Genomic DNA, 10,631 nt, shown 5'->3' on the forward strand with positions numbered 1-10,631 from the left:
ATGACTGTTTCTTTGGACTGGAGTCAGGTTGGGGATATTGCAGTGAGATTTTTACTTGTTCGGTTCATATTGTTTCAAATTATGAAACAAATGTGTGTTTGGGCATTGCTTGTGTAATTAAAATATGAATTCCAAATATGCTGAAACACATGTCAGGGTATATGGGCTTGTGGTTTTATCAGCCCCCCTGTGAGGTTATTTTTCAGTAATTCAAATCTATGTTTTATGTCTCCCAACATATCATCTCTGGTATCAAAGGATAAAATTCCAACTCAAAATATCAATTATAAAAAAAAGAATCTCATAGGAAAAAAGTAATAAAACATGGTAAAGAATAGTAAAAACACAGTAAAAATAAATCACAATGGGTTGTACCTGTCAGCTGAATTTAGCATTTGAGAACATTTAGATTATCAAAATGTCTAGATCGCTCTTAGAAAGATCCCCACCTAATATTGGCTCTAGAGTCCATCTGATAGTTACTGCAGAATTGGGGAACTGCATGGCAACATTCTATCCTCTACCTCTTCATTCCCCACTTCCCTTATTATTCTGGCTACATAGAGAGAGTACTGACTTCTGTTCCAAGCATATGTCTTTCTTAGTGGGACTCCCCTTCCAGACCCGAGGAATCTTGAGCAACTAGTTTGTGTGCCAGCAGTTCTGTATTTTTGGATGATGAAAATTGATTTTCCTCCTTTTAGCAGGTGCAGTCTCCGAGTGAGCCTCTCCCCTCACGACCTGTGCAGATTATGCCATCAATAGTGGGAGAGGGATGAAGACGGAACATTTGGGGACCTCAGCACATAGCACCAAAGGGCCCGGTGAAGCCTTGCAGCAATGAGGGTGCACTAAAATAAAAGGTAATAATAAACTCAGCTTAGAACTGTTTCCTTCGGAGTGGAACTGGATCGGGTTTGCTGCCCGCGGCGTGAGCTTCGGCCGCCACTTTACAACAGCTCCACTCGCGCCGGACACAGGGAGCAGCGAGCACGCGTCTCCCGCAACCCGATCTCCTCGGACAGGATCCTTCCGCCGCAGCCCAACGGGGAGATCTCTGGAAACCTGGCTACAGAACATGTTAATGGAAATGGTACTGAAGAGCCCATGGATACTGCTTCTGCAATTATCCATTCAGAAAATTTTCAGACATTGCTTGATGCCGGTTTACCACAGAAAGTTGCTGAAAAACTAGATGAAATTTACGTTGCAGGGCTGGTTGCACATAGTGATTTAGATGAAAGAGCTATCGAAGCGTGAAAAGAATTCAATGAAGACGGTGCATTGGCAGTTCTTCAGCAGTTTAAAGACAGTGATGTCTGTCATGTTCAGAACAAAAGTGCCTTTTTATGTGGAGTCATGAAGACTTACAGGCAGAGAGAAAAACAAGGGACCAAAGTAGCGGATTCTAGCAAAGGACCAGATGAGGCAAAAATTAAGGCACTCTTGGAAAGAACAGGCTACACACTTGATGTAACCACTGGACAGAGGAAGTATGGGGGACCACCTCCAGATTCCGTTTATTCAGGTCAGCAGCCTTCTGTTGGCACTGAGATATTATGGGGAAGATCCCAAGAGATCTGTTTGAGGATGAACTTGTTCCATTATTTGAGAAAGCTCGACCGATATGGGATCTTCGTCTAATGATGGATCCACTCACTGGTCTCAATAGAGGTTATGCGTTTGTCACTTTTTGTACAAAAGAAGCAGCTCAGGAGGCTGTTAAACTGTATAATAATCATGAAATTCGTTCTGGAAAACACATTGGTCTCTGCATCTCGGTTGCCAACAAGAGGCTTTTTGTGGGCTCTATTCCTAAGAGTAAAACCAAGGAACAGATTCTTGAAGAATTTAGCAAAGTAACAGAGGGTCTCACAGATGTCACTTTATACCACCAACCAGATGACAAGAAAAAAAAAAAAAACAGAGGCTTTTGCTTCCTTGAATATGAAGATCACAAAACAGCTGCCCAGGCAAGGCGTAGGTTAATGAGTGGTAAAGTCAAGGTCTGGGGAAATGTTGGAACTGTTGAATGGGCTGATCCTATAGAAGATCCTGATCCTGAGGTTATGGCAAAGGTAAAAGTGCTGTTTGTACGTAACCTTGCCAATACTGTAACAGAAGAGATTTTAGAAAAAGCATTTAGTCAGATTGGGAAACTGGAACGAGTGAAGAAACTAAGCGATTATGCTTTCATTCATTTTGATGAGCGAGATGGTGCTGTCAAGGCTATGGAAGAAATGAATGGCAAAGATTTGGAGGGAGAAAATATTGAAATTGTTTTTGCGAAGCCACCAGATCAGAAAAGGAAAGAAAGAAAAGCTCAGATGCAAGCAGCAAAAAATCAAATGTGTGATGATTACTACTATTATGGCCCACCTCATATGCCCCTCCAACAAGAGGTGGAGGGCGTGGAGGTAGAGGTGGTCATGGATATCCTCCAGATTATTATGGCTATGAAGATTATTATGATTATTATGGCTATGATTACCATAACTATCGTGGTGGATATGAAGATCCTTACTATGGTTATGAAGATTTTCAAGTTGGAGCTAGAGGAAGGGGTGGTAGAGGAGCAAGGGGTGCTGCTCTATCCAGAGGTCGTGGGGCTGCTCCTCCCCGCGGTAGAGCCGGTTATTCACAGAGAGGGGGTCCTGGATCAGCAAGAGGCGTTCGTGGTGCGAGAGGAGGTGCCCAACAACAAAGAGGCCGCAGGCAGGGAAAAGGAGTCGAGGCTGGTCTTGACCTGTTACAATGAAGACTGACTTGCTATGTGGGATTACACCAGAAGCTTGCAGTGGAGTAATGGTAAGGAAATCAAGCAATCTTAAATATCTCGGCTGTATAGGAGCATATTCTGTTGCAGAAGACCTTCCTATGAAGATCATGGAATCAAATACAGGACATTGAACTAATACTTGGACTTTGATATGAATTTCTTTAACAATTTTCTCTGCAGTGCAAGTTATTAAGCTAAAGCTACTCTATTTTCCAAATGTGTTCCAACAGAAATCCTTCATAACTTCTAGCATGGTATCTTAATAAATAATAAAGTTATTCTCTTTAAAAAAAAAAAAGAAGAAGAAGAACTGTTTCCTTCTTGGCCCTTCCTGGGCACGTTGAGTGTTTTATATGCATTTTCTGGGATTATCTAAATGGACAATCTTTTTTTTTTTTTTTTAGAAAGCACATCCATTTTATAAAATTCAAAAATACAAGCAAAAAAAAAAAGGCTTTAAAGCATCCCCAAACCTGTAATAACTATAGTGATAAAATAACTGATAAAGTTTTGTATACCCTACTGTCTAATTCCCCATGCAAACACAGACCTATAATTTCTAAAAGTAGAGTTACATCATACATAACTATTATGTTGCCTGGGTTTCTTTTTCTTTTTTTTTTAATATAGTTTTTTATTTTTTATAAACATATATTTTTATCCCCAGGGGTACAGGTCTGTGAATCACCAGGTTTACACACTTCACAGCACTCACCAAAACACATACCCTCCCCAATGTCCATAATACCACCCCCTTCTCCCAAACCCCCTCCCCCCAGCAACCCTCAGTTTGTTTTGTGAGATTAAGAGTCACTTATGGTTTGTCTTAAATGGACAATCTTTATGCAGGGCTTATTATGGGCTGTGCAGTTCTAAATGGGTCACTTTTGTTAAACCTGAGTAATGGGAAGACTCCATTTAAAGAGAAGAATATAAAGGAGATCAATGTGGCTCAAATTATGTTTATTATAATGCAACCTATATTTTTCAAACCTAAGTAAGTCTTATTGTGCTTATAACTGTTTTGTTGCTAGGATAATCTAGTTAAAGAGGTGAAACTTTTTTGATACACAATACAAAATCTCAGAGATTTTGAGTTAGGAAATAAATACAAAAGTAAATTTTGTGCTTGCATATATGATAGATGGGCAATTTGGGTGTAGGGTCAAATAAACTAGTCAAAAAATTATAACAGGTTTCTAGGCCTAAGTGTTAAGTATCTGAACAATATGGTGGCAGTGGGAGCCAGGGACAGGGTTGGGGGTAAATGCAGGTAGAAAAACAGAAGTCTTTCTACAGATGATGAAAAAACTCAAGAGAAAAGCCTTCTAAAGTTCTTGGAAGTTTTTAGGTATTTTTTTCAAAAGGTGAGACTGGCACTCCGTAGTAGAAGTTAGTGTCAATGGCTGAAAGACCGTGGAAGGTGGGGAAAGAAAGAGTATGATTGGAGGGTAGAGTCACCAGATGACATAAACAAAAATCTAGTTATTCAGGAGTGAATACACAAGACAAGCAGGCAGTCTACCATGACAACTTATGATACAGCTTCTGGAAGAAGCCACATGAAACAGTAGCTCCTGTGAACATCTAGAAAGTGTGGGCACTGCAGGAAACATCAGTATATTCTGTGGTGCCCTAGGTTAGTTTTCTTCCCTCAACTACTCAGTGGTTGCATGTTCTAGAAATAGTTTGTGTCCTTGCCATAGGAAAAGGGGAGTGAGGAAAAGATAAAGAAGGAACACTTTTTAATTCTTCAGATAATTGTATGATGTGGAGGAATTCTAGAGAGGTTGAAAAATTTATGAGATTCAAGTCTAAAAGATGTGGGAAAGTTGTAGGAAAGCAAAACTAAGGTCATATACAAGAGGCAAAATGCAGAAGATGTAAGAATCCCCTCATGGACGTCCCCTTTCTGATTCAGGTGGGACATATACACCCATGAGTACTTCTAATGGCACTGAGTTTGGTGAGCTAAGTGATGATCCGTTTCAAAGAACAGGACTTGCTTTGTTGGAAAAATGTGTAGGTCATTAAAATTATGCAAGGGATGATAACTGAGTGATTTGTCCAAGATCTCTGAAGGTAACTGAAATAGAGAAGCAAAATTGCCCACCAAAACTCTCAGAGAAAAATAGTAAGAGTGAGTACAGTATTCTCTTAGTGTGCTCAAGAGAATAGTATATAGGATCCCTAGTACTTTTCTGTAAGAAGGACAATGGGCTTTCATATGTTAATAGAACAGGTGGCTGATGTGGTAGCAAACAATTAAGTTAAAAATTTGATACAGGGACTAAAAACATATACCTGGTGTGTGATTTGTGATTGGAATACAGAAATTCGAAAACAAATCTGCCTGGCTATAGCTTATGTAAAAAAGTCTTTCTGGTATTAATTGATTCCTCAGTAAATCAGTGTGAGGAGAATTTGAGTGTGTGTGTGAGTGTGTGTGACAATGTGTCACAATATATATTATACCTAAATACATATGAAGCTCATGGTTCAACATCTGAACTGTGGTTCACATTTCTGGGTCTCACATTTTAAGGACGCATTGCAAAAACTAGTGGTCATTCAAAGGAGCCCAAATAGAGAAATGCTTTGCCAGGCAGTCATTTCATGTAGGAAGTGGGCTAGTAAGCCAAGAGAAGAAAATACCTCCTTGATGCATGATTACTCTAACAAATACTTGGAGGCCTATTGTGTCGAAGAAGGACTGGCCCTTTTATTATACTAGAGGGCAAAACTTGAACCAGCTGGTTATATTCCCAAGGAGATGGATTTTAGTAAATATAAGACATAGCTTTTTTTCTAACAATAAAAGCTTCCCCGACCCCAGAACAGCCTTCCTGTGAGGCAGGGGTGTTTTGGTCACTGGGAGTGACCATGTTGAGGCTGTGGTGACAAGCTGCCAAGATTTCTGCAGAGGCTTTATTTGTTGGATGGAAGGTGGCACTAGGTTAGTCTTGAGGTTCCTTCCAAATTCAAAATTAGATTATCCTATGAAAATAAATTAAGATCTAACTATTTCAGACTATGGCAGCTCTTCTCCGCGTGTGATTTACAACTTGTCTATGAAAGTAAACTGAGGGGAGAAATTACATTTAAAAAAAAAGATCAACTAGAACAAGGCTAGGATAATGGGATACACTTCCAAAGTGGACATTTTGCAAGTTACTGTACTTGTTTAAACAAACAAGGTGATGGATAGATATACAGATATGCAAATGGACATAGATAAACATATGGATACAGATAGTTATTACTTTTTAAACATATGTCATAGGCTCGAAAATATCCAGATAGTTCAAGGCACCTTCCAGTGAGCATTTCTTGAAGTGGCAATGGATGAGTTAATCTTTTGTCCTCAAAGCCCACAGGAATGTTTATCAAGCCCAGAGCAGGCCTCCTTTCTTTCTTTTGGTGAGTTAAGTCTGTCTCTGCTTTGTTTGACGCTGCCCATTTGAGGAAAGTTTATCCCTGACCTTCTGCCAGAGAGACTGATGGCAAGGACAGTTTACACTAACCTTGACATTCACCAGGGTCAATGGCTTTTTCCACAAGTAGTCTGCAAACAAGGAGAGCCAGTCAAGAGCTAATGAATCTGCACCTGAGAGAAACTGAACAACAATTGTGCTTTTAAAGAAAAAAAGAGTCCTTGGAAGGTGCAAGCCCATCTGGTGCTTTAAGGTTTAGGGGAAATTAACCCTTTTGGCCAGTGCAGTTTGAAAATAAATAAATAAAAACAACCCTGGTCTTAAAATCTGCCATGAGGGGTCCTTTTAAAGCTTGACCTTCCAGTCTCTCCAGCTTTAAATGAACTCTCATTGCCATTCTGTGGAGCCTGGGGAAGACAGAGTGATGTTCTGGAGTGACCAGGATGGCAAGGCCCATTTTTTTCAGCCACTGCTTTTGCCACTCAGCCCAAATCCTTCTTCACTGAGTTCAAGGAAAGTAAATTGTGAATTTTTTTTTAATTTTTTATTTTTTATAAACATATATTTTTATCCCCAGGGGTACAGGTCTGTGAATCACCAGGTTTACACACTTCACAGCACTCACCAAAGCACATACCCTCCGCAATGTCCATAATCCCACACCCTTCTCCCAAACCCCCTCCCCCCAGCAACCCTCAGTTTGTTTTGTGAATTTTATTTTTTTAAAGAATAGCTCAGTTTATTTACTGTATATGCTGTAAGAAGTCTACAAAAAGCAATATAGAATGGAATGTCCGTATGATAGGCAATCAGACAAACTAGTATTCTCTAAGGGATCCTTGTGACCAGATGCAAATCCTACTGGTCAAACTAAAAATTGTGCCCCTCTGATGTTTTGCTTCCAAAGGCCTCTCAATACCCTGTGAATTCTGCCCTTATTCCTCTGATACTGATTACTCTGTTTTTGTGGTATCTGTATATTACTCTCTCTTCTATATAGTTATGTCTTTAATACAGTCCTACCAGGACTGTTCTTTACTTTGGGTGTGTATGCTTTGGCTTTTCACTAAGATTTGTGAAAAATTATTCAGGTTATGAGACATTATTTTATCCCCCACAGTGTTACTCAATTCTGGGATATTAATAAGAGTTTAGCATGGAAATAAGTGCTGGTGCCTTACAGAAGTTTACTAATTATATTTTCTCAAGTTTCCACGTAGAGTCAGTGCTAGTGTTCTCACCCAGATGATATTATCCACCACAGCAAAACTACTTCTATATTTCCATTACCTTCTGTTATTTCTCACTTTGAATGTTGGCATTATAGCATGCATAAAAGATGCATAAATTTCAGTTGTACAAAGTAAAACATTTCTACAGAGTAACATAGCCGTGCAATCAGCAGTCAGATAAAGAATAAAATATTATCAATACAACAGAAGTTTCCTTAGTGCCTTGTATGGGTCACCTCCTTTCAAGGTAACTCTCATGTGTCTGGAGTTTTTGCTTAGTGTTATCTTGGTGAAATTCATCCTGTGGCTGAGTGTAGATGTAGTTTGCTCATTCTCAATGCTATATAAAATTCCATTGTATGAATATACTTCTATTTATCCAATTTCCTATTGACAAACATTTGTTTCCACTCTTTTATTGTTGCTGTTTGTTATTAAAAATAATGCCATTGCATACATTTTTATAAGTGCATGCATTTTTGTTGGGAGTGAAATTGCTGGGTCATAAGTAATACATATGTCAGTTTTAAAAAGAGATTGTCAAATAGTATTTCTAGTGTATGAGAATTTCTCTTTCTCCATATCCTTTCAATACTTGATATTACAATATTTTCTTTTCTTCCCTTGTCTTTATTTTTTTCTGTTTTAACCTTTTGTGGGGGGTGGGGATATGGTTAACTCATGGCTTTAATTTCCATTTCCTTAATACTAATAGTGTCAAGCTTCTTTTCAGAAGTTTATTGGCTTTTTGGACACACTGCTATGTAAAGTGATGTTTCATGTCTTTTGCTCATTTTTTTAAGCTGGGTTATTTGTCTTTTCAATTTTTGTTTTAGATAGAAGTCCTTTTCCAAATAAATGTTGTATTATAAATATATTTCCACACTGTATGGCTTGCCTTTTCATTGAAACTGTAAGGTGTCTTTTGATCATGAAGACTTCTTAAGTTTATTTTTTGTTTTTTATTCTCTGTGCTATACTTTTCATCTATATGACTTATTTTTTAAATGGAAGTTTGTATCTCTTAAGAAACTTCTTAATTTTAGTGAAATTCAATTTACCAATATTTTCCTTTATGCTTATTGCTTTTTATCTTCTGCTTAGGACATTTTGCCTTCCCTAAAGTCATAACAAAATTATCCTTTGTTGTATTCTAGAAGCTTTATTGTCTTACTTTTACATTTTGTTCTAGAATGCAACTGAAATATATTTTTCTATATATGAGAAAGGATCAAGATTTATTGATTATTTATTTTTTAAAGATTTATTTATTTGAAGGAGTGAGAGAGAGTGAGAGAAGGTGGGGGGTGGAAATGGCCAGAGGGAGAGGGAGAGAGAGAATCTCAAGTCCCTATGTTGTTTAAAATCTATATCTTTACCAGTTTTTTGTCATTGTATATGATCAGTTGCTGAAAGTAATTTTAAAAGTCTTTTATGGCTGACTGTATAATTCTCCTTCTGGTTGTGGCATATTTTGCCTTATATATTTTAAGACTCTGTTATTAGGTGCTTACCAGTTTAGAACTCTTAAATATTAGTCACTTGACCTTTTCGTCATGAAAAATTTCTTTTTATCTTCAGTAATGCTTCTTAATTTAAAGTCTATTTAATCTGATCTTTGGTAGTTAAATTGGCTTTCTTTTGGTTACTGCTTGCATCTTTATTTGTTCACTATCAGTCTTTACATATCTCGATATTTAAAACAAAATACTATTGGATTTATTTTTTCTAGACAGATAATTTTTATTTCTTATCTGGAATAATGACTCTATTTGCATTTAATGCAACTACCTTATAATAATTATCTATTTGCATCATCTTTTCTATTTTTTTTCTCAATTTGTGACCTTCTTTTTTGCTAATCTGGTAATTATTTTTAATATTTCATCCTTCTGTTATGTTTTAGTTATATACTACTTAATTGTTTTTTTTAGTTTGATATTACATTATGCATCTTTGACTTATTATGGTTTATTACAGATTACTCTTTTTCCTCCCTTTCTAACAATGCAAGGGGTAATCTGTTTCCATTTACTACCTTCTCCAAATACACACTTCTATTGCCTTTAATTCTCTGTACATTCTAAACCACACGGGACTTATTTTTAATATTTTATTCACTCAGTATCATGTAAGGTTACCCATATGTTTATCATGCTGTATTTTTTCATACGTTCTTGAGTTTATAAGCTTCTCTCTGAGATTATTTTCCTTTTATTTATAGAACATCTTTTGATAATTCCTTTGTTAAAGTATTTTGTTGATGATTTCTCTCAGTTTTTGTTTGTCAGAAAATGTCCTTTATCATTGATGTTTTTGAAAGAAATATTTACCAAATTTAGAATTATAGCTTGACAGTTATTTTCTGTCAGAACTTTCAGATTGCATTCTGTTATTCTCTGGCTTCATTGTTTCTCTTGAGAAGTCAGCTGTATATTTTGATAATGCTCCTTGGGAGATAATTATCTGTAAACCATAATCTCTTTTTGCCTTCTTAATATTTTACTTTTCTTCTTGGTTATAAGTAGTTTTTCTTTTTTATATATGCATAAGCAGTTTTCTGTGTTATGACTAGATATATTTTTCTTTGAATTTATCCTGCATGTGGTTCACACTATTATTTACTTCTATGACTTGATACTTTTTCTTATTTGGGGACAATTTTGTTGCTATTTTCTCTTAAAACCTTTCTTCTGTCCCTTCTGTGACTGTAATTACGTGTATATTAGATATAAATGTGATGTCCTTTATGTGATATCCTGTATGTCTCTTATATTTTTGTAACCTGCCTCCATCTGGATGACTCTCTGGATTTTCCTTTCTGCTGCTGTGTCTAACATAGCTTAATCTATTTATTGAGTTCTTCATTTAGTCACTATGGTTTTTCAAATACTATACTTTCTATTTTATTATTTTTTAATAGGTTCATTTTGTCATCTATTTTCACAAATATATTAAGCCTGCTTACCTTATTAGTACTGAAATCCAAATTTCATCACCTAGATGCATGTGACTACTGAACACTCCAAGCAACCATTTTCTTCTTGCTTTCCTTGCCTTTGGACCACTTATGATAAAATGCCTCAAAGAGGAGGTAGAAAACAATGCCAGTTCACCTGAATGTATTTTTCTTTCCTCTAAAAATTACGGTTGCTAAAGTCTTTGATGCCTTTGTTGCTCCCTACT

At 36.8% G+C, this 10,631-nt stretch overlaps 1 pseudogene across 1 annotated transcript; it reads left to right on the forward strand.

Moving 5' to 3' along the window:
• Nucleotides 1-904: 904 nt before the first annotated feature.
• Nucleotides 905-3,050, forward strand: LOC309851096 (heterogeneous nuclear ribonucleoprotein Q pseudogene; annotated as a pseudogene). The gene has a single exon. The product of its transcript is annotated as a heterogeneous nuclear ribonucleoprotein Q pseudogene (transcript).
• The last annotated feature ends 7,581 nt before the right edge of the window (nt 3,051-10,631 follow it).

This window comes from Mustela nivalis (assembly GCF_964662115.1).
Source record: "Mustela nivalis genome assembly, chromosome: 17".
Taxonomy (NCBI): domain Eukaryota; kingdom Metazoa; phylum Chordata; class Mammalia; order Carnivora; family Mustelidae; genus Mustela; species Mustela nivalis.